This window comes from Balaenoptera physalus, assembly GCF_965194825.1.
Source record: "Balaenoptera physalus genome assembly, chromosome: 6".
Taxonomy (NCBI): domain Eukaryota; kingdom Metazoa; phylum Chordata; class Mammalia; order Artiodactyla; family Balaenopteridae; genus Balaenoptera; species Balaenoptera physalus.
In genome coordinates this window covers 96,428,635-96,447,916 of record NC_138885.1, presented here as the reverse complement: position 1 = coordinate 96,447,916, position 19,282 = coordinate 96,428,635, and the positions used below count along the sequence as shown (strand labels likewise).

The following is a 19,282-nucleotide window of genomic DNA, read 5'->3' as shown; positions in this document are numbered from 1 at the left end:
AAGTTCAAAGCATGGTGAAACCAAGAAAGTAATTTATTTCATAAAATTTAGCATATAAAGAATTCAATAAGGATAGGTCATAGTCTTCACTCAGGAATCATGCAGAAGCAAAGCTTATCCTGTGTGCTCTGAAAGCCCTCAAGGGTTACTCTCTGAAGTTCTAATTTTGTGTTTCTTTTTATGCAAGAAACAAAAATGTTATTTAAGAACAGTCCATGGTCAACCAGCCAGTCACTTAGTAAAATAACCAAATCAGTTGGGTATCGTAGGGGTGGAAAACTTTTCCCTTCTTCCCTTCTAAGTTATTTGGCTGGTGTAATAATTAAATCAGCATAACACCGATTAACAGGAGAAAAATTTAATGTCATGTGTACGGGAGTCCATATAATATGAGATTCAAAGAAGTAACCAAGGCAGGCAGATTTTATACCTTTTAGACAAAGAAACAATAAATTTGTGAAGAATTGACAGCACAAAGAATTTTGGGTTTGGGGTAGTAAATTAGTGAAGAAGTAACAAGTTTTGTTTATACAGCCTTCTTGGCCCTAAATTCCCTATTTCTGGTGATAAGGATATCTTCTACCCTCCTGATACAGGGAGGGTACCTTTCACATAGGAGATTTATTTTCTGCTTTCAGGGGGACAAAGGAGGGTCAGAGTGTCCTTCTTGCACCAACTGTTTCTCAAGTAATTTTAATTCAAAATATTAATATGCCAAAGTGGCATATTTGGGGGTAGCATATTCTGCTCCCTTTCAGTATAGTTCCTCCATTATAAATGCTTTACACAATCGCATATAACAGACCCCAGCATTCAACAAAAAGTGATCATTATAAACAGACATAATAATTATAGAAGTGTTTGAGGAACACTAGGGGGTGCATCAGGGCTTGGGATAAAGGCAGAGTTAATACTAAAAAGGGAGAACTTCATGAAGAAGGACTTTTGCAAGGAGGTATGCAACCTGGCAGCTTAGAAAAGAGAGAATCAAAGCCAAGTGTAATAATAAGTGCTGGGTTAATTTTCATTAGGACCTAAGGGCATGAAAAATAATTTGTATATGAAATTAGATCATTAGACCTAGAAGAAAGTGCTTATAGATATGACACCCTTAATTTTTCATAAAACTTTCTCTTTGGCAGTTTATAATGATAAACCTCTATTTCAGTGGAAAACATCTGGTAATGGAGCATTCTGCTTAATTATGTAGCTAAGAGTTGACATAGTTTTTTTTTTAATGAAGTTATACCATATAAAAGTGCTGTTATTTGACCTTGACAATGTTGTATGCTTCAACATTAAATATGGATTACTAATTTAATAAAAACAGTAAGATATATTCATATATTATTTGCTTTATTACATAAGTATTTGTTTGATTTGTGTATTTTATTCATGCACATTATATAGTTAACTATGTTTAACACTAAAACTATACTAAACATACTATAGTTTTGAGGACGAGAAAGTACTTCCTCTTTCATTCACTAAACTTTTATTGAGCACCTATTATATTTCCTGCACTCTGTTCTGTACTTGAGATACAAGGATGAGTAAAACTTAGACCTTGCCCTTGAGGCTCTCACCGTTAAGCAAGGGAGATGAACACATTAACAGATGATTACTAGAGAGACGTTGTGTACAAGGATTAAGAAGGAAGTCCCTGAAGTCAGACAGACCCAGAAGTCTTGCCTGGGCTTCACCACTTTTGCTAATTGCCCAACCTCTCTTAGCCTTATAGAAATAATAGTACCTCACAGGGTTGTTGTGAGAATGAAATGTGAAAATGCATGTAAAGTTGCTTAGCATTGTAGCGTACTTAACAAGTACTCAGGAGATGTTACCGTATTACTGTAATGTGTTAAAAGGTATTATATACTTACATGTGCTTGGTATTTGCTTCCTCATTTTGAATGTATTAGGTAAACTAGTCTTAATTATAAGCAATACATTATTAGACAACTGGTTTATAGTGAAGTAATTTGCTCCTGATAATAGTCTAGAGAAAAACCTCATCATCTTGCCCTGTAAGTGGGACCTGTTGTCATTCAAAAGTCCTGGCCTAATTAAGTGGCCAGACAGATTTAATACATCTCTAAGGAGTGAGATTCAACATTCTTTTAACACCTTTAATAAGACGAGGAACTGAGAACAAGACCTAATGGATTTGATGGTAATTAAGAGCTTAAATTTCCTTCTCAAACTCACCTTTGCCTTCTCAGACAAATATAAATAAATGTTAGTTGCTGCAATGCCCGTGAGCATGAATGCCTTTTATCAAAACCCACTGAATAGCTGTTCTTCTAGTCAATAAATATTATTGAGCTCTATTCTCTGCCTGGCACTGTGCTAGGTTCTGGGAGTATAAGGTAAGCAAAAGTACATTCTGGTGGAGGAGAGACATTCATCAAATAAGCATTCAAATATATAACTAAAAATTCTGTGTGAAGCGTGTAGATCAGGGACCCTGAAATAAGTTGAGGGATAGGCTTGTAGAGATCAGGCAAGAATTCTGGAAATCAGGCAAGGAAAGTAATATCTAAAAACACAGCTTACCCTTTAGAAGAAATGGTGGTTTTCTCCTTAATACCAAACCATCAGCAAGTTCAGGAAATAAGAGCTTAGTCAAATCAATTGTTTGGTTACTTTATGGGAAATACTAAGTTTATATAAATTGCTTATTCTATTACCCAACTGTATAGATAATACTAAACATGACTTCTGTTTCATTGTCATTCTGCCCCATATGGGCTTTCATTTCATTAAGTCTATTCAAAATAAAACCATTCACCTCCTGGTTGATTTTACCATTATCAACACACTCACACACACAGCGTATTTAATTCAGTTCTTTACATGCACCAACCAAGAAGATGGAAAAACTTAGAAGATAGTAAAATGACTAAATTCTTCCTTCCTTGTCTGGGAGAGATGCCTTGCTCTGGAATGATATTTCATGTATAAGCATAGCATTTCTCCTTGGTTTGCTTTTTGGTTTTTGAGAGATTGAATAAGGAAGGGGGAACTTCAGCACACACCTAAAACTGTTTATCTCTTAAGAGGAATTATAATATACCAAACACGATATAAAAGTGGTATTTTCAGATTTCCTCAGAAATGTATTCTATCCCCCAGAACACGGGCAGGCGTGGAGATGATTGTGGCGAGTGTCTCTTCATTTTAACTTTTTATTAGATTATTTATAAGAATATTCACTCATTTATTTCAGTCTTAATTAAACAAAAGCTTGATTTGTTAAAAACTAGATCTGTTTTCAAGCCATGTCAAATGCAATCTGCTCAAACTCAGTGAGTGCACTTCAATAATTTTCTTAAAAATGACCATTTCGGGACTTCCCTGGTGGCGCAGTGGTTAAGAATCCACCTGCCAATGCAGGGGACACGGGTTCGAGCCCTGGTCCAGGAAGATCCCACATGCTGCGGAGCAACTAAGCCCGTGCGCCACAACTACTGAGTCCACGAGCCACAACTACTGAAGCCCACACACCTAGAGCCCGTGCTCCACAACAAGAGAAGTCACCACAATGAGAGGCCCGCGCACCGCAAAGAAGAGTAGCCCCCGCTCGCCGCAACTAGAGAAAAACCCGTGCACAGCAATGAAAACCCAGTGCAGCCAAAAACAAATAAAATAAAATAAATAAATTTTTTAAAGAAACTATTCCATATGCCAAGGTGTCATATTTGGGGCTAGCATGTCTTGAACCTCATCAGTATCTATGTTGGACTGAGGGGAAAAATGTGAAGTAGTACCTACAAATAAGAAAATAGGAAATAGAAGTACACTAGAAGTACACTAGAAACAGAGGGAAAATAGGAAATAGGAGACTGGAAACTGAGAAGAAGGTTACAGTCATAATAGATGACTGTGTCCGACATTGAGCTTCACTCCATTGCTTCACTTCCTCCTCACAGCTGCCCGATAAAGTAGATATTATTGTCCCTGTATCATTTTTACAGATGGAGAAACTGATGGTTAGAGCTTTTGACTGACTTCCCAAGGCCACACAGGTAGGTGATAAGTGGCACTGCAGTTAGAAACCAAGGCCTGTCTGACCCCAGGGCTCTTGTTCTTAACCACCATAAAATACTGCCCAGAAAGGATGGTAATTGTTTCTGGATTACATCGAAGCGCGTGGTGAGGAGGGACTGGGAGGGAAGAGGGAAGCTTAGCCAAGGGGACAGAAGAGAAAGAAGACAGACCGGGAGGACTGGAGAAGCGAATGCAGAAATAAAAGTCCACTCTGCATAAACACCCTGATGGGTTTACTTATCCCAAGGGAGAGCTGAGGCAAGGGCGGAGCCGATCAGATAATACTGGGACTTCTCTTCATCCCTCTTCGGTGAGGCAGACAGTGTACCCATCCTCAGGCCGAGGAAGGCATTCTGTGTTCTCCAGCTGCAGCGCTGATCAGGCAAAGTGCCATATCTAACCAATTATTTGGAGTTTGGTGTGGCTAGAACACTGGCCTGACTCCCTTCCTCTGAGTAGCAGCTGAAGGGATTAAGAGGCCTCAGTCTGACGCAAAAAAATAAAGGAGAGAGAGAGAGAGAAAAGGAAAGCTGCACATATTTGAATGCTGTGCTAATATCCTGGCTGTGTCAAACAATTGTATAAATCTTCCAGCAGTCATATCAAGGGCCTGGCTTTAACATACTGTCCTTAAAGAGAGCAGATAGGAATGAAGGATGCAGGGAAAAGAGGCTGGGATCCCTAAAGAAAGAATTTGCAATACAAATGTGTGGTGGTATCAGAATTCTCTCTCCTTCAGCCCTTCCCTGCTTGCCTGGTATTGCACTTAACCCAAGCCCCCAGCCCTACCCCACCCCTTTCCCCTAAGTGAGTGCTTCCCCTGTCCCGATGCTCGGTTCCATCATCATCCTAGGAGTGGAAGGTAAATCTAGGTTTTGGAAATTGAGTGGGCCAGAAAGAAACTTCATATACACTTCTTAAAAAACCTTACCACATCCCTACCCGCCTCTCCCTACTCTCATTTGTCCTCCCAAGGTCAGACCAATACTTTTGGACTAAAGGCCTATTAAAAGACCATTTTTTAAAAAACAGGTAAGTCATGACTCACATACAAATATAAAGTTAACCTGTTTCAAAGGTTTTACTTAACTCTATTAATGATAGAATCAGTTAAGATGTTACAATGGGTAAAAAGGAGAATTCAAAGTCTCACAAATGTGTAGACCATCAGGAATGTTGAAATGGATTTATAAACAGTTACAAAACTGGCAAAACTGGTCAATATTTACAGGGCAATAACTGATTGCATTCCATTAGACACAATTCATTTGTATTTCTCTGGATGAGATTATTGCACGATTGTAAAATAGACGAAGACAATGACAAGCAGAGAGAACCTGAAATAAAACCCAACCATAAATCATATTGTTCAGGATGCCTAAATATCATAAGTCATGTCTGACAGTGTACCTCTGTATTAAGACCACTGTACTGATTTTACTTCCAATGTTCCACCTCAATGTGTCGAGATGGAGGAGTGTGGTCCTTTTTAAGCAGTATGATAAGACGTCACTTTGAAAACATTTCAGATAATCTGCTGATCCGTTAGTTTAAAAGATAAATTAAATTATTCAATGCAAAATAATTATAAATTTAAACAAATTATTTTGAATAAAAGTTGCCTAGGGAGAAAACAGCTTTCTAGATTTGCAAATGAGAAGGTGGGCTCTGGATGGGAGGATAAAGATGAAAAATTGCAGGCTCTTGGTGATACTTTGCTCTACTTTCTCTGATTCTGAGCTGGAAGTAGAAACAGTAAGGATAGTAAAGCAGAATATAAAGGGTGCCCTGAAACAACAGCAGCGTGTGCCTCAGAGGGACACTTTAGCCCCAGTTAGCCACAAGCACCATCAGCCCCAGTGGTGTGTCAGCAGGTCATGATCATGGGAAGGCTCTTGTTTCATGGTTAACACTTCTGCCCAGGCCCATGTGGGGAAACATCCAAACAGGACAAAACTGATGCCTCCAGCTGCTGTGCCCTATTTCCACATCTGTTTAGTTTCCTCTTGGTTCCTGCTCCAGTCCTAATTTCTGCATTCTGATTCCTGGCTACTCTGTCTCCTGCAGCTTTATTCATTTCCAGTCTCACTGAGTGAGTATTGACAATTTGCTAATAAATGGGCTATATTCTCTGACGTGTGGCTTCATAGAGCCTCCTGACTTCATTCCTCCACATGCAGTGGAGCATTGGTTCTCCTGTTTCAAGTCAGCTCAATCCTGTGTGGTGGGTCCCCCCCTCCTAAGCCCTTAGCTACCATTGCACCTCTTTCCTCAAGGTCACCCTGCACCTGAGAACCCTAATGGGTTTGCATTCCAAAGGCTCTCTGCTGCTCCCCCCAGGAACCCAGAAGCACTACTTCAGACTACTTCCCGGCTCAGCTTCACCCTGATTAACTACTTGTTTGCTGAAATAATTACAAAATTCTGATTCTCCCAACTTGTAGTAAGAAAGAGAAAGTAAGCAAAAACAGTAAAATCAAATTTAATTTTGGCCATAATGATAGGAGTTGATTTGGTAGGTAAAAGAGTTGATTTGATAGGAGTTTGGTAGGTAAAATTATTAATCTATACCAAAAGCATAGTTATTTTAGATCTTCCTCACTTGTTCCTTTAACAGATATTTACTGAGCATATTCCATGCTCTAGGAATTTATCTAGCAACTAAGGACATAGTAGAGAATAAAAAAAGACAAAGTTTTGGTACTCAGAGTTTATACTGTATATCTAACAGGGTTTCTTAGAGTGAGGAGGTAAATAGTTAATGATTTACAGAGTTCTACTTTATAGAGGGGGAAATTTTAAGAGTCTAATTGGTATGCTAATCTGTGTTCTCTAAGTTAATCACAAATAGAGTGACCAGAAAACTCGCGGCAGCAACCTGAAATAAAGGCATAATCTTTTTCTTTTTTTAATTTTTATTTATTTTCTTTATTTTATTTTTGGCTGTGTTGGGTCTTCGCTGTTGCCCGTGGGCTTTCTCTAGCTGCGGCGAGCGGAGGCTACTCTTCGTTGAGGTGCACGGGCTTCTCATTGTGGTGGCTTCTCTTGTTGCAGAGCACGGACTCTAGGCACACGGGCTTCAGTAGTTGCAGAGCGCAGGCTCAGTAGTTGTGGTGCACAGGCTTAGTTGCTTCGTGGCATGTGGGATCTTCCCGGACAAGGGCTTGAACCCGTGTCCCCTGCATTGGCAGGCGGATTCTTAACCATGCCACCAGGGAAGCCCTAAAGGCATAATCTTGCAAGCCTTAAAGAGGTAAGCCACAGCAAACATCCGGGCCTGTATTTTCTTTCCACATTTTCATTATGAAAAATTTTTAACATTCAGAGAAGTTCAAAGAAGAGGACAGAGAACAACTATATACTTATAACATAAATCAATTGTTAACATTTTGCTACAGCTGGTTGATCTGTAATTATTTATATTTATATATACATATATACGTACATATATTTAATTTTTTATTTGAAAATAATTTCAGGCCTACAGAAAAGTTGCAAGAAAAATAAGAAGAATCCTCTCATATCCCCTTTACCTAGATTCACCAATTTTTAAACTCTTGCCCCATTTGCTTTTTTTTTTTTGGCCAACCTGTGATTGAACCCGGGCCCTCGGCAGTGAGGGTGCAGAGTCCTAACCACTGGACCACCAGGGAATTCCCTGCCCCATTTGCTTTTACTATATTCTATGTATGTGTGTATGTACGTTTTCTGAACCGTTCGAGAGGAAGTTGCATACAATGTGCCCTCTTTCCCCTATATTTTTCAGTGTCTATTTCCTAAGAACAAGGACATTTTCCTACATAACCACTGTATATTTACCAATTACAGGAAATTTAAAATTGATGCGGTACTTTTTCTTAATTGAAGTATAGTTGACTTACAAGGTTGTGTTAATTTCTGCTGTATAGCAAAGTGATTCAGTTATACATATATATATATATACATTCTTTTTTTTAATATTTATTTATTTACTTGGTTGTGCTGGGTCTTAGTTGAGGCAGGCAGGCTCCTTAGTTGTGGCATGTGAACTCTTAGTTGCAGCATATATGTGGGATCTAGTTCCCTGGCCAGGGATCGAACCCAGGCCCCCTGCATTGGGAGCATGGAGTCTTAACCACTGTGCCACCAGGGAAGTCCCTATACATTCTTTTTTTTAATATTCTTTTCCGTTATAGTTTATCACAGGATATTGACTATAGTTCCCTGTGCTATACAGTAGGAACTTGCTGTTTATCCATTCTATATATAATAGTTTTGATGCAATACTTTTTTTAATCTCATCTGTAATCCACATTCTAGTTTGTCAGTTGATCCAGCAGTGTTCTTTTTGGCCTTTTATTTTCCTCTAGTACAGGATGCAGTCCAACATCACATATCTCATTTAGTTGTCACGCGTTTCTCTAGTCTCTTTTATTTTATAAATTTATTTATTTTATTTATTTATTTTTGGCTGCATTGGGTCTTCGTTGCTGCGCGCGGGCTTTCTTTAGTTGGCGCGAGTGGGGGCTGCTCTTCGTTGCGGTGCGCGGGCTTCTCACTGCGGTGGCTTCTCGTTGCGGAGCACGGGCTCTAGGCGCTTGGGCTTCAGTAGTTGTGGTTCGAGGGCTCTAGAGCACAGGCTCAGTAGTTGTTGGTGCACGAGCTTAGTTGCTCCGCAGCATGTGGGATGCCCCCGGACTAGGGATCGCACCCCTGTCCCCGCCACCGGCAGGCGGATTCCTAACCACTGCGCCACCAGGGAAGCCCTCTAGCCTCTTTTAATTTCCACAGAACATTTCCACAGCTTTTCTTTGTTTTTGATGACACTGGCATTTTTTAAGAAAACAGAACTTTAAAAAAAAATGTTCTTCATTTAGAGGTTGTCTAATACCCCATCTTGTGTCGCAGATTCAGTTCTCCTAGAAGACTTTGAGACAGAATTTAAGGGTCAGGTATTTACTAGGTTATGCCCTTAGGATCGATACCTGCGTGTGGAATGGGGGGTGGGGGCGTTCGGGGAACAACACAACCGGGCAGAGGGAGAAGTTGAGCTGTAAGGTAGGACTGACAGCCAGAGCCGACTCCAGATGGACCTCTGAAGCTAAAATGGACCCATCAGGATTATCCCCCTTTGGTCCATAGTGACCAGGCCTTTCTACTTCCACCTCAATCATCGCTGACAGTTGGCTATCCTAGAAGGGCATGACCTTGGGCAAAGGGGTTCTGTGTAGTAGCAGCAGTCTCTGAAGGGCTATTAGTTGGATGTGGCCTCTTGACAGCTCTCCCAGGAGTTAGTTTGTCCTTGTAGGGGGATCTGGACAATGCATTTGCATTTACCACATTCCATGATTGAAATCAGATTTTACATTCCCAGCTGGACAACTACTATGTGTGTGTACATATATATATATATATATATATATATATTTCTTTTCTTGTCTTTTGATTTACAATGTTGATTTACAATGTTGTGTTAATTTCTGCTGTACAGCAAAGTGACTCAATTATACATATATATACATTCTTTTTTTACATTATTTTCCATTATGGTTTATCCCAGGACTATATATATATATCTTTCTGAATCTTTTGAAAGTTAAGTTGTAGACTTCAGCCCTAAAAACTTCAGCATGCACCTATAATGAAGAAGATTCTCCTACAAAACAACATCATTAACATACCTAAGAAAATGAAAAAATATCTTAATGATATTCAATTCATATTCAAATTCACCCTATTATCCTAAGAATATCTTTTATAGAGTTTTAAAATCAGTATCTAATCAATGGTCACGTTAAATTCCTTTTTTTGGGTCTTTTCTCTTTTAAACTGGAACAATCCCTCTATTTGTTTTTCCATATCAAAGACTTTCTAAGGAGACTGGGTGTGATGTCTTGAAGAACCTTCCTATTTTTCAGAGTGGTTTTTTTTTTGTTTTTTTTTTCAAATTTGAAAGGCATAAGACATAATGTCACAAGAACTGAGGAAAATACCATTTGCTTTTTCTTAGATGATTTTAAGTATTAATACAGATGAAATAATTTTTAAAGATGTGGACTATCTTTGTTAGAATAATAATTGAAGGCCTGCTTTTATATCCATTATTAATTAAGGAGAGTCAAAGAGAAGTAAAGAGATAAAACGTTTTTTTTTTTATAAAACGGCTTTTATACCGTTTTCATTACATTTTTATAAAATTGAGTTGTCATTATTTGTGCACGTATGTATTTGTGTGTGAAAACATAGCCAGATTCTACTTCACGTTCACATCTTCTCTAACAAAATAAAGCAAAATAAAAAGCCACTTAGTATTTTTTGTAATGTGTTAGTGAGAACAGGAAATGAAAGAATCATATTATCTTATCCCATCATATTATGTTGTATCATAATCATATTATATTATATTGTTAGTCCTTTAAATGTAGCACTCTCATTATACGCAGCTCTAATCCTCTTAAAATATTATGACTCATTCATTATAACAAATTAAGAAAGACATGAGACACAAGAATCTTTTCAGATTATTTCCGAACAGGCTTCTTTACCTAATATCCTTCAATTGAGTTAGTTATGAGTTTTCTGATGGAAAATAAGCCTATTTCTGCTAGGTGTTTGTCAAAATACTTGCAAAATTTGTCAGTGGCCACCACCTTGACAACTGACAAGAATATCTTCCTGTCTCCTCCCTCCTTTCTCCTTTCTTCTTTTTTTTAATGGAAAGAATTTACTGTTAAAACTATATTATAGGACTTATTTTTTACCCGAAGATATATCCCATAAAAACTAAAGGAAGTGGGAAATCTTCAATATATAAAGTATACAATTTTATGTGGGATAAATATAAAACCAAATATTTAATGTTATGAATAGGATAAGATATAATAGAGAACAGGTCAATTTTGCCTATTTTGAGCCAATCTATTTTGGCTCAGCACTATTCCTTGAGTGTCCATTATGTTTAAGTCCCTGTACCGGACCCTTTGAGGAGTCACGAATTTAACTGATTAATTCATTTATTTATTCATTCACTTTTATAGTCTCTAGGGCTAAATCAAGCTTAGGAAGGAGAAGGAAATGGTGGGAAAATATACATTTTTCCATAGGAATTTAACTATTAAGTAGTCTACATTCCTCCTAGATTTCATAAGCCTACTTTTTAAAAGAACACCATGCTATTTGGGCCAAGTGGTTTCCAGACGCACAGAGTATGCCAATTCAAACTCCCTATCCAGGTGACATCAGCAAAAATAGTGGAGTAAGGACCTCAGAAAATTCTCTCTTCCACAGAAGCAACAAGAAACTGGCAAATGGTCAGAATCAAATGTTTCAGAACTCTGGAAATTTCCCAAAGGCTTGCAACAATCTGGGGAGTGTTTATGTAAGAAGAAGGAGGAGGAGGAGAAGGAGGGGAAAAACTGTTCAATCTCAGTAAAAGAAATGAGTTTTGTGGCATTTTTAACTTGCCCTAGTCCCATCTCGGACTCTCCTGCTTTGTGATATTCTTGAAAACCAACAGCCTGCATTCATGGTGAAGACCAGCAGCCCGACAGCCACTGGAAGGAACAGAAAGGGGCTGGAGCTCCTTCAAAGCTTCATCCCCAGAGATTTATTATATGACCTGTTTGTTCCCTGGAAAATCCCACTTGCAAGACCGTCTATTTGACTTAACTCAGAGCTCATTAAGTGTGAAAAACTTTTTCCCCATAAACATTTGTTGAAAACAATTACAGGCAATTACTTAACTTTGCAGCTGCCTGAGGTGATGGATACCAGTTGGGGGAAAACATTAGAATAACAAAAAATTAAAAACAGAATGAGACATACAGAGGGGCTTTGGGAACCTTCTGAATCAAGAAGGCCACATGCACGTATAGGGTTGTGCTCATGCCCAGGGCTCTGTGCATTGACAAGAAAGACCTGAAAAGGCCCTAAGCTCTCACCTCTGGATGACCTTGAGATTCCGTGCAAGGAAAGTGGAAGCTAAGGCAGAGTTGAAAATGCCCCCCCAATATGCACACAGAGCCTCTCACCAAAAACTGGGTTACTTATTGGTTCTAGGCATTTAAGGAAATTTCCAGGTCTTACGTTATACCTTCTGAGCTTTGCATGGAGGTAAGAACAAAGGAAAGATCACATGGGCGATAAGACAGCCAAAAACTTTGATGTCTCTCTAGATTCCTGTTCCCATTTCAGTTCAGGCCACTAAGGATTTTCCTTACTTTCTTGCCAGCTCAGCCATACATTTAAAAAGATGATTTTTACATTTAGTACAGTGGCTTTTAGAGATTTTGTAGTGAAAAGATTTAAAAGAGTATCTATAATACCATATTGCTAGAAACACAACTCCACCTAGCTTTTGAGATATTATTGTTGTCCTTAGGAAGGTTCTACCTACACTGTCATTTCTTATCTGACTATAGTAAGGAGGAAAAAGTTATTATGTTGACTGCAGTGATGCATTGTTGGGGAATCCTGCTTGTCTTTTTCTACTGTTCAACCTCAGAGCCAGACTTGAACCAGCTGCCAGTTTTCTCTTCTTATCCTTGAGGGGCCCCAGAAACTCAGCACTTACCTCTCTCTCAGTAGCTGATCTACCTACTTCTCTTGTCACAAGTCTCTCCAACTTCCATATTCTTTGCTCCGCAAAAATTTATTTTTGTCTTAAGGACTTTACTATTACTCACTAGAGGAGAATAATTAGATAGCAAAAACATGACCAATATGAGAAATTTACAGGCATTTCATAATTTTACAAATCATGGTTCTGATTTCCTTTTAGGATAATTTTTGTCTTCCAATTTTATTCTCTTAAAGAGTTGTTCTATAGTTAGATGAAGACCACAGGAACCCTTCCTCCTAAACCACAGATGTAAGGGTTTGTGGATGCTATCAAGACAACAGTGGGGGACCCTCTCCTCTCCAGAGAATATCTGGCACCTCTGAGAATCACCAGATTGAGTGGTACCCAAATCAGTCATCCTCTGTCCTGATTAGGACTATTATGGACATTATTTTATAATCCTTTATTATTAAATGATCAAAACATCTGAATATAAACTAGATTCTGATTGTGGATACACTTTTTTTTTTTTTAAGGATCCCTGGCTTTTACTTTCTTTCTTTTTTATTTATTTATTTAGTCTGCGCCATGCCTTAGTTTCAGCATGTGAGATCTTCTTTGCGGATGTGAACTCTCAGTTGCAGCATGCATGTGGGATCTAGTTCCCCGACCAGGGATTGAACCCAGGGCCCCTCCGTGGGGAGCATGGAGTCTTACCCACTGGTCCACCAGGGAAGTCCCTGTGCATCCACTTTTAACCACCTGGTTAACACAAGGCTTTATCCTCTTCTGAAACTCTGAGTTGATATATGTTAGATCTTCTTACTCTTTGCTCCTCATTTTTTAGCCTTCCTTTCATATCTTTCATATCATTGTCTCTCTGTGTTACATTTTGGATAACTTCTTCAGATATGTCTTCTAGTTTACATTCTCCCTTCAACTGGGTCTAAGCTACAATTTTATGCATCCATTAAATTAAATTTCAAGATTAACTTTGTAATTTCTAGAAGTTCTATTTGATTCTTTTTTGGCCTCGCCATGCAGTATGTGGGATCTTAGTTCACCAGCCAGGGATTGAACCCGTGCCCCCTCCACTGGGAGGGCAGAGTCTTAACCACTGGACCACCAGGGAAGTCCCTCTATTTGATTCTTCATAAAACTTTCTTTGCCCAACGTCGATATTCTGCCTAAAATTCTAGTGGTTATTGGTGCTTCTGTCTTTCATGTTCAGGTCTTTTAAAGTGTTCTGCTAAATTTCTGTTTTCTTGTGTATAAAATGAAAGGACTAGAGTAGATTATCTCTACTATCTCATCTTACTTTAAGGACTATGATTCTGTGGTTTTTAGCCACCTGACTCCATCCTCCTTCAAAGAGATTAAAGAATTGAAACTGGTCTGTAAAGGAAGAGCTCCCATTCCCCAAGCAATAATGGCAAGTTGAAAAAGAATAAAAGTAATAGAAATGATAACCAGATCTTTGGGGGTGAATATGGGGCATAAGAAAATTGTTTCCCTTCACTGTACATCACATATGAAAGAACTTTTATAGTGTTTTCTCTCCATGCCCCCCCATCCCTCTTAGCAGAAAAATAAAATAAAATAAAATAAAATAATAAAATAAAATAAAATAAAATAAAATAAAATAAAATAAAATAAAATAATAAAATAAAATGAAACTACACTTAGCAGAGGCAGCACTGCATATATGCATTGACTGATAGAAGACCATGGCTAAGCCACAGAATCAGAACCATACATCCTGACCCATGGCCAGGAGAGCCATTAAACTGCATCAAGTGTAACATTAGAGTAACCAAAACATAGAGTTTCAGGGTTGGCAGAACTTTAGACATTAAGTCCAGTCACATTCGATGCCAGAAAAACCTTCAATTTATGGTTGTCTCATTAAACATCTCTAAGTATGAGAAATGTGCCATCATCTGACAAAGCTTTGTGCTAGACTGAAAGCTCCATGGCTTCAGTTCATTGCTATTCACTTTTGTTTCATTGGGGCCTAGAACACATAGGAGATGCTCAGGAAATATGTATTAAATGAATAAATGCCAATTTTTAACAACTATAATCTCTAGAAAGTTTTGCTTTATATTGAGCTAAAATTTCTCTTTCCCTCATATTCTTAGCTTTACTCTCTGGCCATATAAAACAATTCCCTTCTCTGCATGAAAAAAGTTACCCTGCTCTTTCTTTTCCAGGATAAATAGCTTCCACCAGTTCATTCAACACTCCTCCCATGATGTCATTTTAAGCTTTCTCTTCAACCTGTTCCCTCTCTTCTGGACATGCTCCAGTTTATCCTTGTTCTTCATAAATTTAATTCCAAGGAAAGAACACAGTACCCCCGGGTACATTCTGACCAGCTCAAGCAGAGTTGGACAAATACTCCCCCAATTCTATTAAAACAGCCAAGGGCAAATTCACTCCCCCTCTTTTTATTTTAGGCTGCCACATCCCTTTCTTGACTTACTTGAGCTCATGGTCAAGGAGAAAGCTTGTGCTGAGCAGAAATTTAGCATGCCCAAAGGTCAGAAGAGGTCACCAAAGGGCACCAATCTCAGTACCCTGGGTGAACGGTGCCCATCTCGTGGAAATGCAGGTGAAAGTGGTTGATTGGGATACCTTCTGGGTACATCACATCAACTCCCTTCTCATGGTTGTTGAAAAGGCACTGAATAAACCATTAGTTCATATTATGTATCTCTTTAATGTAGGCTTACCAAATCCATTTTAGGGTAATAATTCAGGGCCTGTAACTGCTGCCTAAGCACATTAGAGCTGGGAAAACCTGTTTGAGAAGATGATTTGCTTTGCACTGTAACTGGCGTAAAGTTCAACGCAGGTGTCGCTTAACAAGCTAGTTCCAAAGTGAAAGACAGGTAAATTCTAAAGAACATTCTGGACACTGCCTTTCAGTCAATTTTCCAGGTCGGTATGGTGGAATTAGACTTTTTTAGAAGTAATAGAATGACCATTCTGAATATCTCTTTCCAGAACCTTCAAAACTTTATCTTGAATGCAAGCAAAACTAAAAATGTTTTTGACTCAAGATATCTATGGTTACTATTAACATGACTATTCTTAGGTGGCTTTAAAGTTGAGCTTAGAATTGCCAAGATTTTTCTTTTAATAACTAGTCACGTGAGTTATTAAACATAGTTTCAGGGAATCAGACTTTAGGCTTGAAGTGGTTTGTCTGACTTTGTCTTAGTAGAGAAAATCTGTGATGGACAGAAAAGATAGAGGAAAGTGTTCTAAGAGTAGAATTTTTAAAAAGGAATTTTATTGTATCAAGTGATTTGCTACTCAGTTTCTTCCAAGTTCCTTGTCAGGAAATAAACTGCTTGCATTATATGTTTAGTGACGATATATTGTGTTACTTGTATAGGTGCCAGGATATTTTCTGACTGCTTTCTTGGGCTTGAGTACTTGGAGAAATACTTGGCTTTTGAATTATCAAAAGTACAGACCGTCCCCGACTTACGATGATTCAACTTATTTTTTGACTTTATGATTGTGCAAAAGCAAAGCACATTCAGTAGAAACTGTACTTGGAATTTTGGATTTTGACCTTTTCCCAGCTAGCAATGTGCAGTATATGATATAGCGATACACTCTCTCCTGATGCTGGGCAGCAGCAGACACAGCTCCCAGGCAGCCACGTGATCACGAGGGTAAACAACCAGTACACTTACAACCATTCAACTGTAGCCCCCTGCAGTGGAAGCGCAGAGCCCTAATCACTGGACCGCTAGGGAAGTCCCTAGGAGAAATTTTTTGAATACCCATTCTGTGCAAAGCACTGGATTTGGTGCTACTTGGAGGCATAGACAGTAAAAGAGATAGAATACATTGTCCTGCCATCTCTGACCTTCTCATACAAGTTTAAACTAAATGTCACCTGTATTTTTCAGATTTGGCCCCTGGGATCCTAAGTGGGAAGGTGACTCATCCAAAGTCATGCAGCTAATGACATGTAGAACAAAAATTTAGAACCACCTTTCCTGAGTTCCAATGCTCTTTCAACATGATAGACTACCTAGTACCGTGTACGTCAATGGGCTCAGGTGTCATGGCAGGGCTGGAACTAGGGTGCGGTAATTAAGGTAAAATTTAACAGGCACCAAAAATCTCAGTAAACAAAATGAATGTAAAAGATCCATGCTGAACAAAATATCAAAATTTTAAGTGAAGTCAGGATCTGGCTCTGTACTTGCATGACCCAACCTCACTTGCCTCACCCTAATCTTGGCCCTATGTCATGCAATCTGAATTTGTGGGTGGACCAATGGGGAAAACCAACAAGAAACTATTCTGGAACTGGGACACCAGGGATGATTGTGAAGAAATCCTGGAATAGATAGAGTAAGATGTCCAGATGTTCAGAGATGGGTCACAAGTGATCCACAGTAGTGTACTGAGATAAAATAGCTCTCGTTTGTTTTAATAAGAAACATATCTAAGATAAGAGGAGAATCTCGAGATGTGACGATGGGTCATGCTAACCTCTAGGGGGCACTGCTCCCATGAAGAACCTGGTTCCCGTTGAGGGCTCTGCTAGGTGAGGACAAATGGGGTCCTCAGAGCCTCACAGTGGGGTTTGGTTGGAGGGCTTTGATCAGAACTAGAAACTGGGGGGCTTCCCTGGTGGCACAGTGGTTAAGAATCCTCCTGCCCATGCAGGGACATGGGTTTGAGCTCTGGTCCGGGAAGATCCCACATGCTGCGGAGCAACTGAGTCCATGCGCCGCAACTACTGAGCCTGTGCTCTAGAGCCTGCGAGCCACAACTACTGAAGCCCGCGCGCCTAGAGCCCGTGCTCCACAGCAAGAGAAGCCACTGCAATGAGAAGCCCGCACACCACAAGGAAGAGTAGCGCCCGCTTGCTGCAACTAGAGAAAGCCCGCGCACAGCAACGAAGACCCAATGCAGCCACCAATAAAAAAATAAAGAAAGAATAAATTAATTAAAAAAAAAAAAAAACTAGAAACTGGGTTAAATTTTTCTTCCTCTTTCTGATTTTCTTCTCTCTCACCTATGTCCTGTGCCTGAAGTGTTAAGCCAAGACGTGGATATGCACCTTTTGAAAGTACCCTTGCCCTTTGTAGGACAAGAAGAAATCACAGTGGGGTCCCGGCAGAAAGAAGAGGCTCTTGGGCAAATGCAGTCCACATATGGCCCAGGTCACGAGAGCCCACAAGGGGACTTGAGACTTAACCTGCTATGGAGCAGTAAAGAATATGCGTTTGCCTGATAGCCTCAGAATCCAGCTGCCATGGCTGGATAGTTCCAGCCATGGTCTGGTAATTTGGTTCCTGGTCTGGTAATTTGGTTCTTCACTTTTCCACATTTGCAGTAACTTTAACAGCAGAGTTAGAACCAGGCCCAGGAATAGAATAGATTCTGGGTAAATATGGGCCTCTGGCACAGCACTACTGTAGCTACAACAGAAGCTCAAAGATAAAAACTGTTCTCACAAGCTGGGTCCGCTGGGTCCACTGGGCTTGGGGGGTTGGGGGGCGGGTGAGGAGTGGTGAGAAAGGGTCTAATTAAAAAACAAAGAGGGCTTCCCTGGTGGCGCAGTGGTTGAGAATCTGCCTGCTAATGCAGGGGACATGGGTTCGAGCCCTGGTCTGGGAAGATCCCACATGCCGCGGAGCAACTGGGCCCGTGAGCCACAGTTACTGAGCCTGCGCGTCTGGAGCCTGTGCTCCGCAACAAGAGAGGCCGCGATAGTGAGAGGCCCGCGCACCGCGATGAAGAGTGGCCCCTGAAAAAAAAAAAAAAAAAAGAGTGGCCCCCGCTTGCCACAACTAGAGAAAGCCCTCGCACAGAAACGAAGACCCAACACAGCCAAAAATAAATAAATTAATTAATTAAAAAACAAAAAACAAAGAGGGTTTCTTTATCTTATATCATTCTGAGCTTCCTCCTTCGTAGTCTTCCTCATTTGCAGGGAAGAGTGGTTTATTTTTGTTTTGCTTTTTTATTCAGCCACAGGTACAGTTCTAGAAAAGGAAAGTAGAATTATTCTCTAAATTCAGTGTCATTCTCAGAAACTATTTCCTTAAACACTCTTGAGAAAGGATTCTTGTACCTTGGGTGCCCAGAGGGTAAGAACTTGGGCACTTACACATTTCAATAAGAATCTAACCATGCCAACTCGCCAGCTGAATGGTTTTTGCAATTTCCTTAAGTTTCCTCACCTTTAGTTTCCTAAGCAGTAAATAGAGAATAAGGGCTCAAAAGTAATGTCTATTATCATAGACTCTTGTCCTTAATGGATGATGTTAAGGACCCCCTGAGTGCAGGTGTCAATGCCTTCTGCAGTGTCCCCGCCAGCAGCCATTCAAGTGCAGTGTATAAATAAATATCTCTTTGTTTGGTTTGTTGGTTGGTTTTCTCTTTTTTTTGGCCTCATCTTGCGACATGCAGGATCTTAGTTCCCTGATCAGAGATCAAACCCAGGCCCCCTGCAGTGGAAGGATGGAGCCCTAACCACTGGCCATCCAGGGAATTCCGGTTGGTAGGTTTTGAACAGTTATAAGTTCTTGGTTCCGACTAAACCAAACTTTTTTTAAATATTTATTTTATTTATTTCTTTTCTTTTTTTTTTTGGCTGCATCGGGTCTTAGTTGTAGCACTTGGGATCTTCGTTGAGGCATGCGGGATCTTTCG

The 19,282-nt window shown here is 39.6% G+C and overlaps 1 protein-coding gene across 9 annotated transcripts in view; it reads left to right on the top strand.

Moving 5' to 3' along the window:
- CMKLR2 (chemerin chemokine-like receptor 2) overlaps nucleotides 1-19,282 on the top strand; it is an 84,244-nt gene that overhangs the window by 40,243 nt on the left and 24,719 nt on the right. For 2 of the 9 annotated variants that reach the window (XM_082467271.1, XM_082467270.1), the window contains exon 1: nucleotides 4,044-7,303. The exons of 5 other annotated variants lie outside the window; for them this stretch is intronic. The gene's annotated coding sequence lies outside the window, so the exon portion shown is untranslated. 2 more of the 9 variants (XM_082467265.1, XM_082467263.1) reach the window with 2 other exon arrangements.